General features: G+C 41.1%; 1 protein-coding gene across 25 annotated transcripts in view; it reads right to left on the bottom strand.

The window, feature by feature from the left end:
* ZBTB38 (zinc finger and BTB domain containing 38) overlaps positions 1 to 20,076 on the bottom strand; it is a 124,965-nt gene that overhangs the window by 57,034 nt on the left and 47,855 nt on the right. For 7 of the 25 annotated variants that reach the window (XM_001160326.6, XM_054682279.2, XM_054682280.2 and 4 more), the window contains 2 exons: positions 10,736 to 10,798; positions 5,286 to 5,351 (listed from right to left, as the gene is read on the bottom strand). The gene's annotated coding sequence lies outside the window, so the exon portion shown is untranslated. Of the gene's footprint in view, positions 1 to 4,335; positions 4,783 to 5,285; positions 5,355 to 5,467; positions 5,799 to 7,350; positions 7,600 to 10,735; positions 10,799 to 20,076 lie in introns of those variants that run through there. The other 18 variants (XM_054682296.2, XM_054682298.2, XM_016942071.4 and 15 more) reach the window with 7 other exon arrangements.

Below are 20,076 nucleotides of genomic sequence, written 5' to 3'. Positions count from 1 at the left end.
TCTTCATGTTGTGGGATGTTTCAGGGCCTCTCAAAACCCAACGAAGTATAACATGCCAGCCAGGCCGCCTCTACTGTGATAAGCAAAGTCAGCTAAGTAATGAATCAATTTTAGAAGGTGCTTCTGAAATGTTTAGAAGGCTCAAAAGAGCCTTATAGTTTCTAACTCGCATAGCAAACTTCTCCCTTTGTTCCCTGACCTTTGTCAACAGAATAACCTGAAAAGCATGAAACAGTTCTGGTTCTTAAGAAGAATTTTTTAAAGAATGACTTGCTCTAATAGAGGAAAAAAAACCTCACTAGTTCTTTAGAAAGCCACCAACAGGCAAAGATGTGTGCAGAGCTGAAGCGTTTTAGCAAAACCTGAAAAAAACTTCACTCTGATGGGAGACATTTTAGGACTAAGACAATCTACTGGCCAGATGAGATGAGATGAGACAAACCCTGCCACCATTTTGCCTTTGAAAAAAATTCAATGACTATCTCAATGTTTTGCCATTGGTTTAAATTCCAGAATTCTTATGAAAAATAAAGCAAGAGGCTTCTCAGAAATTTCTCTACTCTGAGAGGTCTTTCTTCTGTGCATTTCTTGGGTTGACACTGAATCTGTGCCAGAATTTCATCACCACCTAGCACTGCAATGTACTCTACCTTCTGAAGCAGTTTCAGGGTCGTGACGGGGTCAAAGGCAATGACCCCATGAGTATCAGACTCTGGGAGTTTGACTGGCTAAAACCAGTCACAGGGACCTGGGCCATCCTCTTACTGTAGGGGAAGCTTACCTAAGTTAAGCCTCAGCCCTTGAAACTGTCAGACCTGGCTCTGAGATAGCAACATTTACACAAAGAAAGGAAAGTTTGAAGGCTGAGCATGAGCACTCCTCTCCTGGTAATGCCCCACGTCAGATCTTCACCTGACTAGATCCTTCTCAGCACACGATCTTCACTTAAATGCTACATCCTCAGAACATTCTGATCAACCATTCTAAAGTGGCTCTCCTCCCTAGAACCACATAACCCTCACTTATTTTATTTTTTTTAATTTTAATTTTTTTTTAGAGAAAGAGTCTTGCTTTTTTGCCCAGGCTGGAGTGCAGTAGTATGATTCTAGCTCACTGCAACCTCGAACTCCTGGGCTCAAGCAATACTCCTACCTCAGCCTCCGGCATAGCTAGGACTACAGGTGCACACCAGCCACCGTGTCCAGTTAATTTTTAAAATTTTTTGTGGAGATGGGGTCTTGCTATGTTGCCCAGGCTGGTCTCAAACTCCTGGTCTCAAGCAATCCTCCCGTCTTGGCTTCCCAAAGTGTTGGGGTTACAGGCATGAGCCACTGTGCCTGGCCCACTTTCATTTAAAAATTTTTAATTTTCCTCTGTGCACTTGCCTTGTTTATTTACATCTATATTTTTGCTTATTCCCCTCCCTGCAAGCACCCTCCCGTCCTCTGGAATATGCCTGGCATGTAGTAGATGCTCAATAAATGTGTTGACTGTTTATTTACCAAGAGAGCTGTTAAGAACAGCATTTCCCTTGGAAAGGAGCTGTTAGAATGAACCACATGGTACCAGGAACTTAAAGACTTAGCATGACCTAGTACTAAAGAGAAAGTGCTAAATCTCTTTCTAGATTCTTCTCACATAACAGTGAAGAGGCTCTAAGTCATAGTCTGATTCCCAGTCCATCTCCGGGGGATCCATGGAAATGGATGAGGTAGATCAATACCACTCTAGTATTATGGCAAGAGATGCAATCTTGGTATTATAGTATTATAAATATTATAGTATTTTATATTATAAATCATTCCAACAGAAAACCACATATTTGCCCATTTTGTTTTGGTGAGAACAGTGCAATTGTTTGCACAGTCTTGCTGTCACACCTGCTCTGGCCTGCCCAGTAAAAATACCGGAGCCAAAAAGTGTAAATGGGTTCAGGATAGCTTTTCAAACAATGAGATGGGGTAAGTGCCATCCTCTACAATCATCAAGAAGCATTTTCAGCTAATCTTGGAAATTCAATAATAATTGTAAATGGGTAAGTTTAGGAAAGCTTTGTGCCTTGTCAAGATTGCTGTGAAATATGAAGGCAAAGTATTAAGGTGAAACACAACGAAGTAATATACAGTAATTATTATTCTATTCACTGGTTTATTTATTAGAATGACGATGGTACGATACACTTCCCAACAATCTTATTTGGCTTTCTAGATCCTCGAATTGGGTTTAAAATTCTTTTAGGCAAGAGTAAGAGCAACATAAGTGAATAATGCCACAAAAAAACGCCATTAAGTATGAAAATCTACAAGATGACGCAACCATGCTTGAGTCACAAACAAAAGAATCGACATTCTATAAAGAAGAAATACACTGTTGAATCTATCAGGCATTCATTTTAATGGTAAAACAATTGCATTGCATCCATCTAATCTTGTAATTAAGATTCAAATAGGTGCAAAATGATTACTTTGTACTGGCCTATCAAAATAGAAGACATTGTAGTTATAAGCTTTCTGACTAGCAGTAGTGTTTTAATTATAAATGCCTGGCTCATTATTTGCTCAAGAGCGAATGACAATTAGCTTGATCCTATTGCAACTGTTAATGCTGTTGGTACTAAAAAAAATAGGCAATATTGAATCAGGTTTCTGATATTTCCCTTCAGTTTACAATCTTCTGATTGATACTATATTCAAAATGTACTTAGTCATTTAAAGTCACAGGCAAGAAGGAAAATGGCTCCCAACAGCCAAAAAAAAAAAAAAAAAAAAAAAAGGTGTTGCAGGAAGGGTATTTCATGGCAAGCCTGGAGAACAAAATCAGTATGAGATGAATCACGTTCCAAAATAATTGAACCAGAGAAAGACTCCAAGCAAAATATTTTAGTTGGCCACAAAACAACATGACAACAACCACCACCACCCTTCAGCCCATTAGAGAGGTTCAATTCTACGATAGTGCTATGGAATAGAATATTAGTTCAACTGCTAGAATAAAGCAGCCATTTACACAGATGGTTTTGAATCTCAATGTTCTTCACATTGAAGCAAACCTCGGGGAGTTTTCAGGTTTAGCACCATCTTCCTAACACACCTATAGAGATATTTCCACAAAGGTTCAGGGTGCACTTGTCATTGGAGGGGTAGGCTTGGATGTGGGTCGTTTTCTACCGACAGCACTGAGGTTACCAACGGAGGGATCAGGGAAGGCAAGAGTACAAGCATTTTCTGATTCTCAGAATTTCTGAAATACCTTTTGTTTCAGTGGCGCTGGTGAACTTGTGATAATGAAACTACACCTCTGTACACAAACCTTGACCTGCATTCTGGAGCATACTGCAAAGAAAACCTTAATTTTGAAAGTACTGAGCACAAAGGAGGGAGAGAAAAGCTGTCACTGTGCAAGCTTTCTCTATATGTTTAGAAACATGGCTTAATTTTTAAGGCTTGAAGACCGCATTAAAAACCATCTAAAACCAGTTCAGATTCTATATGAGAGGAAAAAGAACTGTAAATTTTTCATTAAACATTTGTTTCCTTTTTAAAGACATTCTTTTGCATATCTGTTATTGCATGTTTAAATACGATTTGGTTACCAAGGAAACAGGTTCTGGCCCAGTGTTAAATTTGAAACTAAAATATATTTGAGAAGTTAAGCTCAAAAGAAAGAGCTCATGAAATTATTTTGAAAAGTGCCAGAACCACAGCTATATGGTCTGCAATGAACCATTCTAGGGGCTCGGTTTCATTTAGTGAAGCTCTATTTCTTTTAAGAGGGCCATCTATATTTAATATTTCCCTCTTTAAAAATTGTAACTCCTCATCCCCCCAAATTATATACATAATATAATGTATTCTTGTATATTACCTAAAATTAATTTTGGAAGCATATCAGTTTTTATTTTCATCTTTCATATAACACGTTTAAAGACCGCTTCTTAAAATTTAAATATTTTTAATGTTTCTTATTAAGCTTGTTTACGCTCTTTGAAATCATCTCCAGAAACCCATTTATTTTTAGTTTCAAGCTGAAATGGAGCTGAATCATCACTCTTTTCAAAAAATTCTTTTGTTGTCTAATGGCACCACACCTATCATATATATGATTTTTTAAAAAAAAAATCTCCCTTTTATGGCAGAATCATTTACTAAGTTTGTAAAAGCTATACATTTATATACTATCTGAATAGCAGAGGCTGTCCAATTAAAAACCCTCCCCCAAAAGATTACAACTGTCTTTATTTAATTTTTGTTTTTTTAAAAGTCATATTCTAATGCATCTAATGCTCTTGCTGCATGGCTCAAAAAAAACTATAAAAACATGCAAATTTCAACCTACCTGTATGCATCACTTAATGCAGTGCTAGCATGACAAGACACTCAGCCATTTTTATGTAAAGCGATGGAGACCAACTGATTTCTCTGTCTTCTTGCTCACAAGTTTTAGATGCAATTGTCACATACACACAAAAATCATACGCAGAACAGCTTGAATGAACTGTGATCACAGAACTGAATTTATCAACAGGAAAACAGGATTGAAAAAAGAAGTTTCTCATCCAAGGTTTTTCTGAGACTGCAACCAAGGAGGTGGTGTGTTGAATTTTTTTCCCCTTCCTCCTCTGAGAGTTCAAAGCTCGGAGCTGACCACTGCAAAGGCCACTGTCACATTTGCTGAAAATCAAACCACTGATACCAGCATTGAATATACAAATTTGAGAACCCAAGTTGCTTGCACATGATGGAGTGCATAAGAGTTAAAAATAGAATCCACCTTGCCTCCTACCTGCATAATAAACATGTAAGTTTCAAGTGTTTAATTTGATATTCACATTAATTAACAATACAACATACATTATTTAAAAGACAGCAAATGCACGAAGAAAGGAGAGACACCATCTGGTAGCAGAGTTTTGTTGTTGTTGTTTTTGTTTTTAGGGTTTGTGGGGGGTTTTGGTTTTGTTAAAAAAAAAAAGGTAAAATCATATTTTGAATGTGATGAAAAGCAAACATCCAGAAGCAAATGAATTGGAAATGAAAGGTGATGTTGAAATATCTAAGGCTGTAATGAGGCAAAAACAAGTCTTCGCTACCAGATGATATGCCATACAGAGCATTTACATACTCACATCTGAAATACTAGGCAACGTGTAATGAATTCTAGACACAGCATGCACACACAGCACAAGCACGGCTAATCCTGCCTGCCATCTTAGGCTCGCAGAAGCAAGATACGCACTGCATGCAGCACACGAGCACTGGGGAAGGAGAAGGCAAGGGACAGCTCACCTTAAATGCAGTATCTGATTAATGTTGTAAGTGACATTGCATATCAGCCTCAGAGTCTTGGTTCAACTGGGTAGGAGGGAACAAAGAAAAATGTCATCAACTGGTGATGCAAGATGAGCCCAATCACTAAACACTGTTTAGTAAACTCCAAATTCTGCAACCAGACAGAAGGCATTTCATACACTTAAGCAGAGCTGCTCCACAATGAATGTGTCCTTCTGCTTCTGAGAATCAAACAATCCTTTTGCTAAGGAAGAAAATAAGCTGGAAAGAACACTCTCATATTCTCTTCTTGAAGAAAGCTTTCAATACAGTATGTATCTGGTCCGGGATGCATTTTATAGATGTTAATTTTATAGAATTGCTAAGAAAAAACCAAAACTGTTAAGCTCTTGCAAAGTAAAGAATAATTTTGATAAAGGGTATAGCATTTCTAGATTATTTTTCAAAATCCTAAATGGTGCCGGCAGGCTTGTAGAAAAATGCATGATCAGCTGTCTGTATCCGTGCTATAACCTTTAACCACAAGCAGTGTAAATGTATCCTGCTAAATGTATCTGCAGTACAGAGCGGCAGATACCGCCTCAGAATTTTATTAAAATGTGAATGGATTTTTTAAAACTTGGAAGCAGAATAAAATCAGGACAGAAAAATAAATTGATGCTGAATTCCTCTGGCTGTATAGCTGACCATCATGAACGATTAAAGCTATCCTTAGGATACTGACCTAAATAATACTAAGACTTACAGCAGCATACTGTAGGCGTTCAGAACACAGAAAATGCAAAATGATTTATCTTCTCCCTCCCCCTCCAAAAGCTAAATTTTAAAGTAACAAGCCATTAATAGGAATACCAAAAGGCTATAGATAGTACATACTGTAAGAGAAGAAATCGTATTGTGCTGAGATGCAATGTTTCTTTGTTTTACTTTGAGGCTTATTTTAGCTATGCTTGCATGATGACATTGACATCAGGAGGTCAGTGCTGACACTGGGTTGATATCCGTTTTATGAGTGAAATGTTTTCCGAAAATTAAATCTCATCTACTCAAACACCAAATTTCATGTCATCTTCAATACCACCTCCCTACCCCCACTGCTCAAGATTGATGGGATCTAGTTTGGTGGTATGTAATAAATTGGAATCACCTTCTGCAGATAGTCCAATATGTAATGGTGAGGAATTAATTTTTTAAATAAAAAACATTCAAGAATTCTTATGCACCCCCTTTCATTCCTTCCTATCAACACACGCACACACACACACACACACACACACACACACTCAAAGCTCGAATTGCAATGAAATGTTTAACATGTGGAACAAAAACTGTTGAAAGAGCTGCTTATTCAGGATTTTTAAGAAATGCCTAATAAGCAAATACGGTTTTGCTGCAAAACCAGTGTCACCAGGTCCCCAAAGAGGAAAACAGCATAGCTTGCTAGCAAAATTTCCTCCAGATCCTGCCGGCAGGTAAAAAAACAAAAAGCATTTTATTTGCCATGCTGTATAAAACAAGAAGTCTTTCATTTTTAAGGAAATAGAACAGATTCTTTTCCACTCTATTTCTTTAGCTACAAAGAAACCATACCCACCCCCACCCTTAGATCCTGGACATAAGCCAACATTTTTATAAAATGCTGAGACTGATTTTGAATATATAATATTTATAGTTTTCTTCTTCTTATCTCTCCAAAAGTCTTTAATTGCCTATTGCATCACTGAATATGCTGTTGTTAATTTTAACACTTGCAAAAATGAATTAATATTTTCTGGGGTTGCTAGTTTTCCAGCACCTCAATCTTCTGTAAGGACTGGCTGAAAATAATCAGGTTAGCAACACATTGAAGCTCCCCAGAATTTTTTTAAAAGAGAAAATATGTTCAAACACCTTAGCTGAGGTACTAGGTTTCACAACTGGATCTTTTGTTTCTAGCTCTCATTCTATCTCCTGCCCCAGAGCATAAGTGATTTTTAGCTTAGTGTGTGGAATGTACCCTGCCCTCCTATATCCTATACACTTTAAAGTCTCTGAGTTGAGTTGTCCAGATGGTGGGTCATACCTGAACCATAGCGAGAGTCCTCTTCTCTTTGGAGTACATCTCTCTCCCACAACTACTCCAGAAATAAATGTGGCTCTAACGAAAACAGTAGCTCCTGGTCTCACACCAATGGTGGAACCATCTTCCCCACCCCCACATCATTGCTCTATGAGCTCTGGTTAGCATTGACAGCGTCAGAAAATTAGGATGGAGTGTCCTTAGGCCAATTCCTCCTTTACCATGGGGGTCGAGAATTAGAGAGATGATCACGCTGAGTTATAAGGCACCAATTCAATATACGGTCATCTGTGAAGCAGAGTCCTTAGAGTGGGGTGGGAGGAGGTTGACGCAAACACCTAGGCATTGAATGCTCTTCATGTCTGTTGAGATATTCCCCATCAATGACGTTTGAAAGCTAGACATTCATTTAAAAATACTCGCAAATTATTATCATGTAGGCTAAATATACATGTTATGGAATCAACTCTGACCACATAGAACTAAGTCATCTGCCTCCTCTGTCGGGAATAATAAATGACAGTGACAACAACAGTAATCCATATTAGGCTCCCAGGAGATGAGTAAATAGTGTTCTATTTCCTTTACAGGGAAGGGTGGTGAATGTGGTCAGGTCCCCTACTGGTACTTGTAAGCCAGATGCCAGGGCAGTTTCCAAACCCCCTGTGGGGTTCTCTGTCCACCCTCTGTCAAAACTAGCCTAAAAGCCATGTATTGGCTTATTTTGTGATGTTCCAAGACACTCAATCAGTAAACGTGGTACGTTTACCAGACCTGCTCAGGTTAAACAAATGTGAACTATAGCTGAAAATATTCAAAGCAATGAGCTTGTTTAGGCAGACATTCTCAACTAGTAAATCCTGTTTTATACTTTCAGAAAACCATGCTCATGCCTGAATTACTTAAGCTTTGTCATGATTACTAGTGGCAAGGGTATGCATTCACTTATGATTTAAAAAAATTGCGTGCTTCTCATCAGCCTCCTCGGGGCATGTGCACAAACATTAATTTAAAAGGCAAATCCCTTTTCCACAGTGAACATTTTAGCCTGTTTCTGCCACTTTGACGAGTCAAACACGAGGAACCCGAAATAATCTGGCAGGCACAGGCTGGAGAAGGACGGAGCTAGACGTGAGGGGCGAGCCTTTCACTTTGATTAACGTGCTTACTTGCTCGCGGTCTCGTTGTTCTGCAGGCTGAGCTAATTTTCTTTGCAGTCCTGTGGGTTAAAGTTAAATTGCACGGCTAATGCAATGTACATAATTCAAGTATGAACAAAGCTTGACTCTCTATGTTTTAAAAAAACATAAAGTCAGGGCACTGAGTCCCAGAGGAATACTTGGTTTATAAACATTTGGATCAGTTTGCATGTTCCTTTATGCCATTCACCACATTAAACATTACAGCTGGGTTCTTTTTACACCTAATAGAGGTAGTCAACATTTGTGTGTACATTGTTGTCAGGTTAGGCTATTCCAATTGAAATGAAAAGAAAAATAAAAGTGTTTACCAAATACACTTTTGTTTAAATTCTTAGTATTTAAAAAGTTTAAGATTTTTTAATGAGGTTGGTTATTACATCTGTCTATAGCGTATTTAGTCCTGGAAACAACATGGTGATTTAATTTACAAATGACCAAAAATGCCTTTGGATTTTTGAGAAAGTTCAATGCTACTTTGAACATCTACATCTTGCCTAGAGACCTGGGCAGGAACTTCTGCCTTCCACATTGATCAGAGCTAAAAAGTCTACACTAGCTACCCTTATGGAGAACCTACTACATACTCAATATTTTAGCTACACGTCCAATGTTTGTTTCATTCTAACCCAATAATCCTGCAAACTGAGTACCTTCAATTTTAGGTGAGGAACTAATAGAGATTACACACAGTAAATAGCAGACTTAGGATTCAAACCTAAGTTTGATTGATTGCAAAGTCTACGTCTTTCCACCAGTCCTAAGAGGATAAAACTTCCTCCTACGTCCACACTCCATCCCTGATGTCAGTAATCTTCTTATTGTGCAGACACCTGGTAGAGGACTCTATCTCCCTGGAGCCCTGACTACCTCTGTTCATATGAATCAGCCTCTACCCTCCAGGCCCTGGGAACTGTGGGAACCTAGGATGCCACCAGCTGGAGACAGGCTGGGCCCAGCAGGTGGAAAAGACACAATGAAAGAGGAGGAATCAGATGGACCATGTTGGAAAGTTAAGTGTAGAAAGCAGAGCAAATATTTTAGTGGGAGATTTCCCATAATTCAAAAAATATTTTATGAGGCAAAATAAATGAAAATAAATGACATAAATATATTTCAGATGGAATGTTTATTTTAATAAATACATTTCCACTTGAAATGTATTTATTAAAACCTAGTGGAGTCTAGTTTTTTCCCTCTCACAGGTGACCAAACAGGCTGAGAGAGATCCAACGATTTGCCCAAGATCACACACTTCATAAGTGAGTTTATTATTAATGCAGCCTTTCACTATATTAAAAATTATAGCTAGTTTCCTTTTACACCCAATGTATTCAGCATTTGTGAATAAATTTGTTATCAGGTTGTTAGAGTGTTCTACTCTAAATGATCAGTTAAAGAAAAATCAGTGTAACAATCAGAGTAGCCTGTTCTCTTTTGTTTGTTTGGTTTTGGGTTCTCTTGAGACAGAGTCTCGCTATGTTGCCCAGGTGGGACTTGAACTCTCAGTCGATTCTCCCACCTCAGCCTCCTGAGTAGCTAGGATTATAGGCTCATAACACTGTGCCCGGCTGAAACTGACCTACTTTCAACGCACAAATAGTATTTTTCTCCTGAACAGATAACCTAAGTAGCTATTATGATTTTTTTCCAACATATTTTTAAATGGAATTTTAAAAAGCCTAATTTTGAAGTAAGAGATTTTCCTCAACCAAATTTACTGCTTTATTTTATCATTAAAATGATTTAAACACTAAAATCATTTTAATGACTCTGTTTGTTAACATCTGTTCATTTTGCCTCTGTCTCAGGTCCCTTCCAGTTCTAAAAGTTTGTGATTCTAAAAAATCAAGCCCAGCTTGTTTTCTAGGTCAAGTAGGCCAAGAGCTGGACTCCAAGTCTCCTGTCTTCTGGTGTAGGTGGCCAGCTGACTATCCTGCTTCATTTGCAGTAATTGTATATGCCAACAAGATGGCTCTCAAAGGGGGCTTTCTAATCCACCAGCTCCACCCTACCTGGGAATAGGAGAGGAAGACTATCTTGCTCAATGCTCATAGGTAGTAGAATGAAGGGTTGGGTGAATGATATGCTTGAGGATTCTGAACTCCAGGAAACCTTCTCCAGTTCTTAGACACGAGCATCCTCACGTCCATCCATTAGCATCTGTGACATGAGAAAGGAGTACATACCTGTTGGCAAGGATTGGGCAGCAAGCCTTGTGGACCAAACTGGGGTTACCCTCCAGGAAAGAGCTGGAAGGAAAAGGGAACTGTAAACCATGTGTTTTTTAACAAAGGAAAAGTGGCAAATGACATAGGCTGCAAGGCAGACTGTGGTAGACAACATCTCAACCCATCCTAACCCAACTCAAATCCTCTGGTGGGAGCATCCTCAACAGGTGTCACCACCATTATGGAAATCACTACCTCGGCTTTAGCAACTGAATAGTTGCTGCTTTCATTTCTCAGTGCATCAGTGCATTTGAAACATGGCATGAGTAATGACCTTGAGTGCCCATTCCTACTACCCAATCACATGCTCATTTTCTGCCATGACTGCTTGTCACGCACCAGATGGAGAGCAAGTGAAACAACAGGGCCTTCTAGATTCTGAATTGGCAAAACACATTCAGCAAGGAAGTAGAGTTTCATCTTTTTGGAGAGACTGGCAACTAGGCTGAAAAGGGAAGGTGGGGATATAAATGAAGGTAAAAAAGTAAGAATTCTTACAGATCCATAAAAATCCACCTCATGTGAGAGCATAATCTTCTCTTTGTATCTTTCTTCACACCCTGGGCAACAAATATTTCAAGACTTAAACCTGGGAATAAATTTACTTGCTTTCTCTTCTCTCAGATACATGACATTGCAGCTCAGAAAGGGCCACGACAATGCACCTCTTCTCAGTCAGAGAAGCTTAACAAACCTCAGTGAGTCTTTAACTCCTTTCGACTAAAGAAAAAAACACAATGCATTTTGGTTGTATTGAATTATCTACCTAGGCCCATGTCTCTGGCTTGCTTCCTGCAAGATCTTTGTATCTTCCAGGGCACTAGAGCATTTCCTAACACCATGGAGAGGCTCACTGAGGATGTTTTGGACTCACCAACATCAAACTCCGGAGTCCTTTCTCTACCACTACCAGTGGGATCCTCAGCTTTGTATCATGAAGCCACTTCCTAAAGTTAAAGTACTTGCTTCAGGAGTTAAGGAATGGGCTTGGGGGCTGAAAATCTCTATGAAAATCTTTCAAGCACTTAATCACTTGTTTACCAAGGGGAGCCACAAGTTGTCTGGCAAGCAGACCACAGTGCTTTGTGTAAACCTGTCTCTCCTAGAACAGGGAAAGAGGAGACAGAAATAAGAGTGGCCTGACAACACTGCCACAGCCCCCAAAGAATACCTCAACATTTCCTCAGGCCCTCAGTGGCAGAGCGTGTTTCACAGAATTAAAGGACAAGGAAGACGCTTTAGAAAATGCCATCTAAACCATTTCTTTGAGGGAGAAGAAAATTAGGTTCAAAGAGAGTAAGTGTCATATTTACATAAAGGCCTCATCAATGAGCATAGAAGCCATATTCCTTAATTTCTAGCATTCTGCTCTTTGTAATTCAACACACTGACTCAATTAAAAAAAATTCTAAGCTGTCAGATACTTAAAAATAGTTATAGGTTAATTGAATTAATGACTAAATGACAGAATGGAGGGTTTATAATATGTTTTCCAATTCCTCTCAGATGAAAATATCATACTACATTTGTTTAACTAAAAACAAAACTCAACTAAATATAATTTTAAGCAAAATAGTCAATGTTGGCCAAAATATCACCTGAAACTTCTCAATGTCACTTGAGACTTGTCAGAGAACCAGACTTGATTGCTATATTAAGTCAATTGACTAAGTTTAGCCTGCTGAAGTAGCCTTTATCCTCTTTGGTTTGCAAAGAAAAATCTCATGATTTAGCATGAACGGCTAAAAATAAGCTGCAGGTTTCATTTTCCGTTGTTCAGTATGGTTTTGAAACTAAAAGGTGCAAAACTACGAGATTCACCAACGACTACGGAAAGTCAGCGATTAAAATTGTCACCTTTCTAGCACACGATCCTGGTTGCCAACTCACAGCCAGGCCCGAGAAATGAGCACCGCTGTCCCTCTCATCATGGTCTCTTGAGATGAGTCCCCCTAATAACTAAGGCACAGTTGGAAGCTGGGGGCTGAGGCCAGTCCTGGGGTAGCAGTGGATTGTGAGTGTATTGTCACATCCGGACAGGATGCCGCATAGACTTCAGCCCATATGCTCAGCCTCCATCTTAGGTGATGCTGGGGACTCCTCTGCAGAACCTGGGAGTAAATACAGCTCGAGTTTCATTAAGATAGGGCTCCCAAGGTGGTGAGTGCAGCGAGTCCCTCTTGACCTAAATGCCCATGGCCTTGTGCAATTCCATACTGCCAACCCAGGCAGCTCACAATAAATTTAATTTCAAAACTGTCTTTCCAGGGCCAAGTCTGGCAAAAAGGTATTTGACAGGGACGTAAATGCTTCAAAGAGAAGGCAGCCATCTCACTCTGTAGCATTCAGCTGTGGCACAAGGCCCAGAGACAGCAGCGCTGTTAAAAGAAAGCCCTCAGCTGAATGAGATTGAAAGGGGGCAAAGAAGGGTTAATCTCCTTCCATTAAAGGAGGGCCCATTTGGTGAAGGTGAAGAGTGTAATCTGTATGAAAAGCAGAGCAAAGAGCCATTCCAGAAAAGAAATTACTGCACAGGGGCGAGAAGGATGATTTGTCCTCGATTTTCACCATGAGACCATTTCTTAGATCTGAATCTACCTAGCTTTGAAGTTATGGTCTCAGGGAGGGGTAAACGGGGCATATTCACATTCAGTGCTGGCATACTTGAGCTTTGATTCCATCCGAGATGGGCTGTCAGTCTCTGAGAAGTAGAGGGTGCGGCCAAAGCCAGCAGGACATTGTAGACTTCAAACCACAAGTTAGAAGGCGGCAAAATAAATAGCAGGAGTTGCTCATAAAGGAGAAGCCAGGGGATAAATCCCCCTCCTCAAGGTGGGAGAACTCTGTTTTAAACATAGTTTTAACAACTTTAAAAAAGTTTTAATACCTTTTTTGTGAAATAGCATAAGACGTACAAGAAGTTATACAGTGTCTACTTTCTCCACCTTCCCCCAGTGATGTCTTACATCGCTGTAGTACTTGGGCTAAACCAAGAAACAGATGCTGGTATAGTTCAAATAAACACAGATACAGTCTTATGTGATTTTACCAGTTTTTACATGCACTCTGTGTGTGTGTGTGTGTGTGTGTGTACCTGTATGTCTACAGTTCTATGCAACGTATCACATGTGCAGGCTGGAGTGATGACCATCACCATCAGAATAGAGAATAGTCACCACCACAGTTCCCTGGGCTCCTCCTCTGATAATCACACCCATCCTGACAACCACTGATCTGTTCTCTATCACTGTAATTTTTTTTTTTTTTTGCTTGTTGAGACAGGGTCTCGCTCTGTCACCCAGGCTGGGGTGCAATGACACAATCATGGCTTACTGCAGCCTCAAACTCCTGGGCTCAAGCAGTCTTCCCATCTCAGCCTCAAGTAGCTGAGACCACAGGTGCACGCCCGCATATCCAGCTAGTTTTGTAAATTTTTGTAGAGATGCGGGTCTCCCTGTGTTGCCCTGGCTGGTCTCGAACTCCTGGGCACTCCTGCCTCAGCCTCCCAAAGTGCTGGGATTACAAGCATGAGCCACCGTGCCTGGCCTATCACTGCAATTTTGTCAGTCCAAGAACATTCTCTAAATGGAATCATGTAGCATATAACTCTTTGAGATTGGCTTTCAGCATAATGCCCTTGTGATCCATTTGAATTGTATGTAAAGAGCACATGCCTTTTTATTGCTGAATAGTATTTCAAGGTGTGGATGTACCAGTGTGTTACCCACTAACTTGCTGAAAAACATTTGGCTATTTTCCAGTTTTTAGGTATTACAAATAAAGCTGCTATAAATGTTCATGTAAAGTTTATTGCGTGAACATAAGTTTTCATTTCTCTTGTGTAAATACCCATGAGTAGGATTGCTGGATCATGTGGTAAGTATATGTTTAACTTTTATAAGAAACTGCCAAACTGTTTCCTAGAGTGGCTGTACCATTTTACATTCCTACAGGCAATGTAGGAGAGATCCAGTGTCCCCACATGTTTGCCAGCATTTGGTAACCTCAGTATTTTTTATTTAAGCCATCTAATAGATGTGTCGGGCTCCTTTTGATGGGCCACAGTCAAAAAGGCAGTTAAGCTCTGTGACCTTCCGAGCTTAGCTGGGGTGACCTCAGATGTCTCTCATTGCTCCAGTTTTCCTGGTAGCTGTCTACACAGCAGTTTGGGCTGTCTGGCACTTAGGCAATGGAAAATGGGATGGTCTTTCTGGATGGGGGCGCTGAGTCTTTGGGTTTGCCCAGTTGCTCCTGACTGCAGTGGTGGGACATTGCTATCTGGGGATGCTGAGCCTCTTTGAGGCAGTGCCTCTTGGCCCAGCAGGAAGACTTGATACCAGTGGTACATGCTCCCATGGGGTAGGGCAGGTGAAATGACAGCTGTGGGGCAGGAACAGAGTTTGCCTGGGCCAGGGTCTTCCTGTAGCTTTGGCCAGAGGTTGTGTGAATACTTTTAATTTCTCAGGTTAGATCGTTATCAGCATAGTGTGAGAGGAAGTGGGACATGGAATCAATGTAGAGAGGCAAGGGTGGGACCACCAGTGGCACTTGTCAAATCTTGGGACCCACTGAACAATCTTTGCCCTTGAACTTTGTACTCTGTGACCACCCAAGACTCTCCAGCAGCATGTGGACACCTTGTCTGGATGCCATGGAACTCCTATTTTTGTCTCCTGTGGGTGAGATTTGGAAGCACTGCTGTCACCACCACATGGGCTTTCCTGGCCCAGGGGTCCAGGTCTCGTGAGCAATTAGAATGTCATCTGAGTATCAGAGGTGCTTCACTCAAGAAAGTTGTGCAGGACAACAAGGTGATGGGTTTTACATAAGGCAAACATTATAGTGAAGACTTGAACTGGCCCAGCCATTCTTGGAAAGTCACCCTCCATCTGATTCAAGGTACCTCTGGTTCAAGGGAGGTTGTAGACTTTTCCAGAACTCTTACTCATCATGACCCTGGAGCCATGAGTTTGGACTAGGAGGCCAAGAATCAGGAGAGTAGTGATCCTGAACAGGAATACCCTTGAGATAATGGAGACTTGCATGGGGCAGTGAAGCTTGGGGATCATCAGCAAAATTCCCTGGTGGCTAAGCCCTGGGAGGATCCTGTGGAGGAGCTCCTTTGGGTTCTGGCTCTTGTGTGTCACCAGGTGCCTTTGCAGGGGATCAGCATAGATGTAGGCATGGAGGAAACTAAAGTTGATTTCAAGAACCTGAACATGAACTGGGGCGGGTAGGGAGCTGAGCAGTCTGTCCAGGCAGAACTTGAAAGTCAAGCGACGCCTTGGTGGGCTCTGGAAATTGAGGTGGTGGGATGAGAGGAAGCCGGGCAGTCAGACACTGTCAGGTGATCAGTGGGTGTGGGTTGATGGGTTTCAGCAGGGTTATGCAGGCAGGATGAATAGTCAGACTTCCTCTTAGAGGATGATGAGAGTTTAAAGAAAATGGTTTTTTGTTGCTGTAATTGTTTTTTCCATTGTTTCCTAAATTTCCATTTTCAGGTTCCTCCTGCTCTGGCCTGCCTCCTCTCAGGCTGTGCTCCTACTCTCCTGCTGTCAGAAGGCAGCCCAGCACACAGCACCTTTCAGATTTAAAAAGGCAGGCACGGCTTGGGGCAGGTACCTCCCCTGACTGTGAGGTCACACAGTGGGACTCCATCCTTGAGGCCAAATCCTCAGCAGTTCCCCTCTAGCTCTTGCTTGTCTTCCTTTCAACTCATCCCTGCCTTGACCTCAAATTTGCCCACACATTTTAGTCTGGCACTTGCCCTGACCCTGCTCTGCTGTCTTGGTTTCTGACCCCAGATCCCACCTCTTACTCTGCTCTTGTGATGCTGATCACATGGATGCTGCCTGCACGGCTGCCCTCTGTCCTCCTGGGTCCAGCTTCTTCAGTGCTACCACTTCAGGGATCAGGGCACACCACGGTCTGGCCCCATTAGGTGATCAAGATGGGCACGTGGGCCCCTTGCTAGGTCTAGGCTGCCCAAGAGTGTCTTGAAGTATGGGCATGCCTATCTGAGGGCAGGTAAGAGCTCCTTGGCTGAGGCAGGGCGTTGCCTCAGGAGTCAATCTTCTCATTGGTGCCTTTTGTTTCTTACCTAAAGGTTGGGTGACTCTGGGCCCTTTGTCTAGTTCAACCTTTGCCACTAAATCTCTGAGTGACCACCAGGAAGTAAATGAACCATTATGGGCCTCAGTGATTTCATGTGTACAATACGGTTTCTTGATTCCCTAGCTAATAATCTTTTTACTACATCATATTACAGTTAAAGGAAAATCTAAAAATCAGAAGCCAAAAAAAGACTTTAAGTTAAATTCTGGCATAGACATACTAGCTCAAAGTTCCCTAATTTTTTTTGTCTAATAAATGTTTGCCAACTGAATATTTGTTGAACTGAATGCAGCATGTCAATAGTTCTCAGGCATTAATGCAGAAGAATTGGGAGGGCAGGTTAAAATGCATATCCCCAGGCTCCTCCTCAGAGCTTCCAATACCACTGGGGCCTAGCAGCATGCATTTTAATGTGAGAAACTATTTCAAGGTTTTGAAATAGACATTCGTACCTTTCTAGGGGCCAATTCACCAATATGCATTAGAAACTTTAGAAATAGTAGAACACTAAAGTGAATCAAAATGTCCAACAACAAAAAACTGATACATTAAAATGTATCAGTGCAATGGAAACAGAGCTATTAAAAATCATGTTTTCAAAGACCATCTAGTGATTTGGTAAAATGTTTACAACATAATGTTAAACGGGGGCAAAACACCACATAAAATACCATTTCAACAATTTTTAACATTTTGATGTATTTTTTCCAATTTTTTCTTGTATATATTCTTCTCACCTTTTAAAAAGGAGAGAATGGGGTGGGGTTGGGGTGAGGGGTTATACTAATGCTCTTTTGGACAAAGATGAGGGGTCCACTCTCTCCACTCTGGCTTGGAAGGCACTACCCAAGGTCAATGCCTCCGTGGAGGAGTTTCCAAGCCTCCTTGTCCCAATGCACTGGGAGCCCCATAGAACGCCAGGAATCATCTTCTTTTGGCAGAGAGATGACTCATCCATCATTCCTCAAAGGTTTCAGTGAACCCCAGGTTAAATGTCCCTGTGAATAAGATCAGAAGCCTCTCCATGGGGAGTCTGGCCTACAATCAAACATGCTTTGGCTAGTTAGAAGTGATGCTAAGGCTCCCAGATGAAAGTCAATTTAGAAAGACAAAAAAATCTTTAAAATAATGATAATAACAATATCAAAAGTCAAAGCACCAATACTGACCATAATTATGATGATTATTTTTTATCAACACTTTTTTTTTTTTTCCTCTGTTGCCTAGGCTGGAGTACAGTGGCCCAGTCGTGGCTCACCACAACCTCCGCCTCCTGGGTTCAACCAATTCTCATACCTCAGCCTCCCAAGAAGCTGGGATTACAGGCATGTGCCACCAAGCCCAGCTAATTTTTGTATTTTTAGTAGAGACAGGGCTTCACGATTTTGGCTGGGCTGGTCTTGAACTCCTGGCCTCAAGCAATCTGCGCACCTCAGCCTCCCAAAGTGCTGGGATTGCCGGTGTGAGCCACCACTCCCAGCCTTTATCAGCAGTTTACCTTGACATGCACTTTTCTAAGTTGCCCAAATCATTTTGCATATATCACCTACTTATTCTGACAGAGTCTCAGCATTACATTTTCTAACAATACTATTTTGGAGGTAGGAGGGAGCTTTAAAGTTCTGATGAAAACCAGAAGCTTCTTGAGTTAAAAACAAAACCCTGAAGTGTGGTATTTTCCAACTTGGTTCTTGACAAGAAATTAGGGGATTTCAGTGTTAGAAATTATAAAGCCCTAGTACTATGAATTCTTAGTTTTGGTGAATATGATGTGGTATTTCTGCAAAACTCTCTAAGGAGAGTGACAGAATATTCATGATGCTGACCCATGGGGAGAAAGGAGCTTGCACATCTGTGCTATGACAATTCTAAAACCTCAGGGATTAAAATACTCAACTAGTGTAAGAGCTGCCTGTGTGAGACTGTGTGCTCAGTCCACATCTGCTCATCATGGCTCAACAAGGCCAGGCTCAGATCTTTAGATGACCTAAGCTCTGAAAAGACTATAGTGCCTCAAATTTGAATTATTACTCCCATGTGAAATTAAAATAGAAAAAAATAACAAAATACAAAATCAAGGTTGAGAAAGCTCAACAAAGTCTAACTTTTCCCAGGCTGTCTACTTTGATGCTGTTTTTGAAATGTCAAATATCAAAATATTTACAAAATGTGTGTTTGTACACAATCCTGCTTTGCTGATGTTGTCTGTGAGGTCACTCAGCATCCAGTGGTCACAGGGATCTATGGCTTTCTTTCAAACACAAAGTGTTGACAGTAGTGAAATTCTGGTACCTGATGTGGTGGTCTCACTCCCCTTCCTGTAGTAATATGCAGCTAGAAATTAGAAATCAGGAGGCTGGCCCCCTCCCCCAACCCTAACACCATTCATATGTCAACTCCTGCATACTTAGTGCTTTGAGGAGTCATAACAGATGGTAGTTGAAATTAGCAAGCTGTGATTAGCCATTCTCCCACATGAATGGACCCTGATGTTGACTGAGACCTTTGGCTCTGCCCTTCCTGAAAGACTCTGTTAGGCTAGGACTTCCAGCAACACATCATCCCCATTTGGCTCCAGCTTTTGAAATCTGGCACATATTCTTAACTTACTCCTTCAACTGCACCCTTCTAGCAGGCACTGTATTCCCCATTCACCTGGTCTTTTTTTTTTTTTTTTGGAGATGGAGTTTCTCTCTTGTTGCCCAGGCCGGAGTCCTGTGGTGTGATCTCGGTTCACTGCAACCTCTGCCTCCCAGGTTCAAGCAATTCCCCTGCCTCAGCCTCCCAAGTAGCTGGGATTATAGGTGTGCGCCACCATGCTCGGCTAATTTTGTATTTTTTTTTAGTAGAGATGGGGTTTCACCATGTTGGTCAGGCTGGTCTTGAACTCCTGACCTCAAGTGATCCACCTGCCTCGGCCTCCCAAAGTGCTGGGATTATAGGCTTGAGCCACCATGCCCAGCCCAACCTGGTCTTATCATTAGCTTATACCACTAGCCCAGCCAGCTCCCTGATCAATAGACACTTTCAGTTCCTAACAACTTGGAAAGACAGACTTTCAGAGGCTGAAGTATTTTTGCAGCAACTCATCTTGTTATTCTATTCCATTCCTCCTCAGCTCCATCCTAATGTAAGGGGACTGGGCAGAGGCTAGGCAGCCGTAACAGGAGAGTAGGCCAGGCATC

Source organism: Pan troglodytes, chromosome 2, assembly GCF_028858775.2.
Source record: "Pan troglodytes isolate AG18354 chromosome 2, NHGRI_mPanTro3-v2.0_pri, whole genome shotgun sequence".
In the NCBI taxonomy this organism is placed as follows: domain Eukaryota; kingdom Metazoa; phylum Chordata; class Mammalia; order Primates; family Hominidae; genus Pan; species Pan troglodytes.
This window is presented reverse-complemented; position numbering and strand designations above follow the sequence as displayed.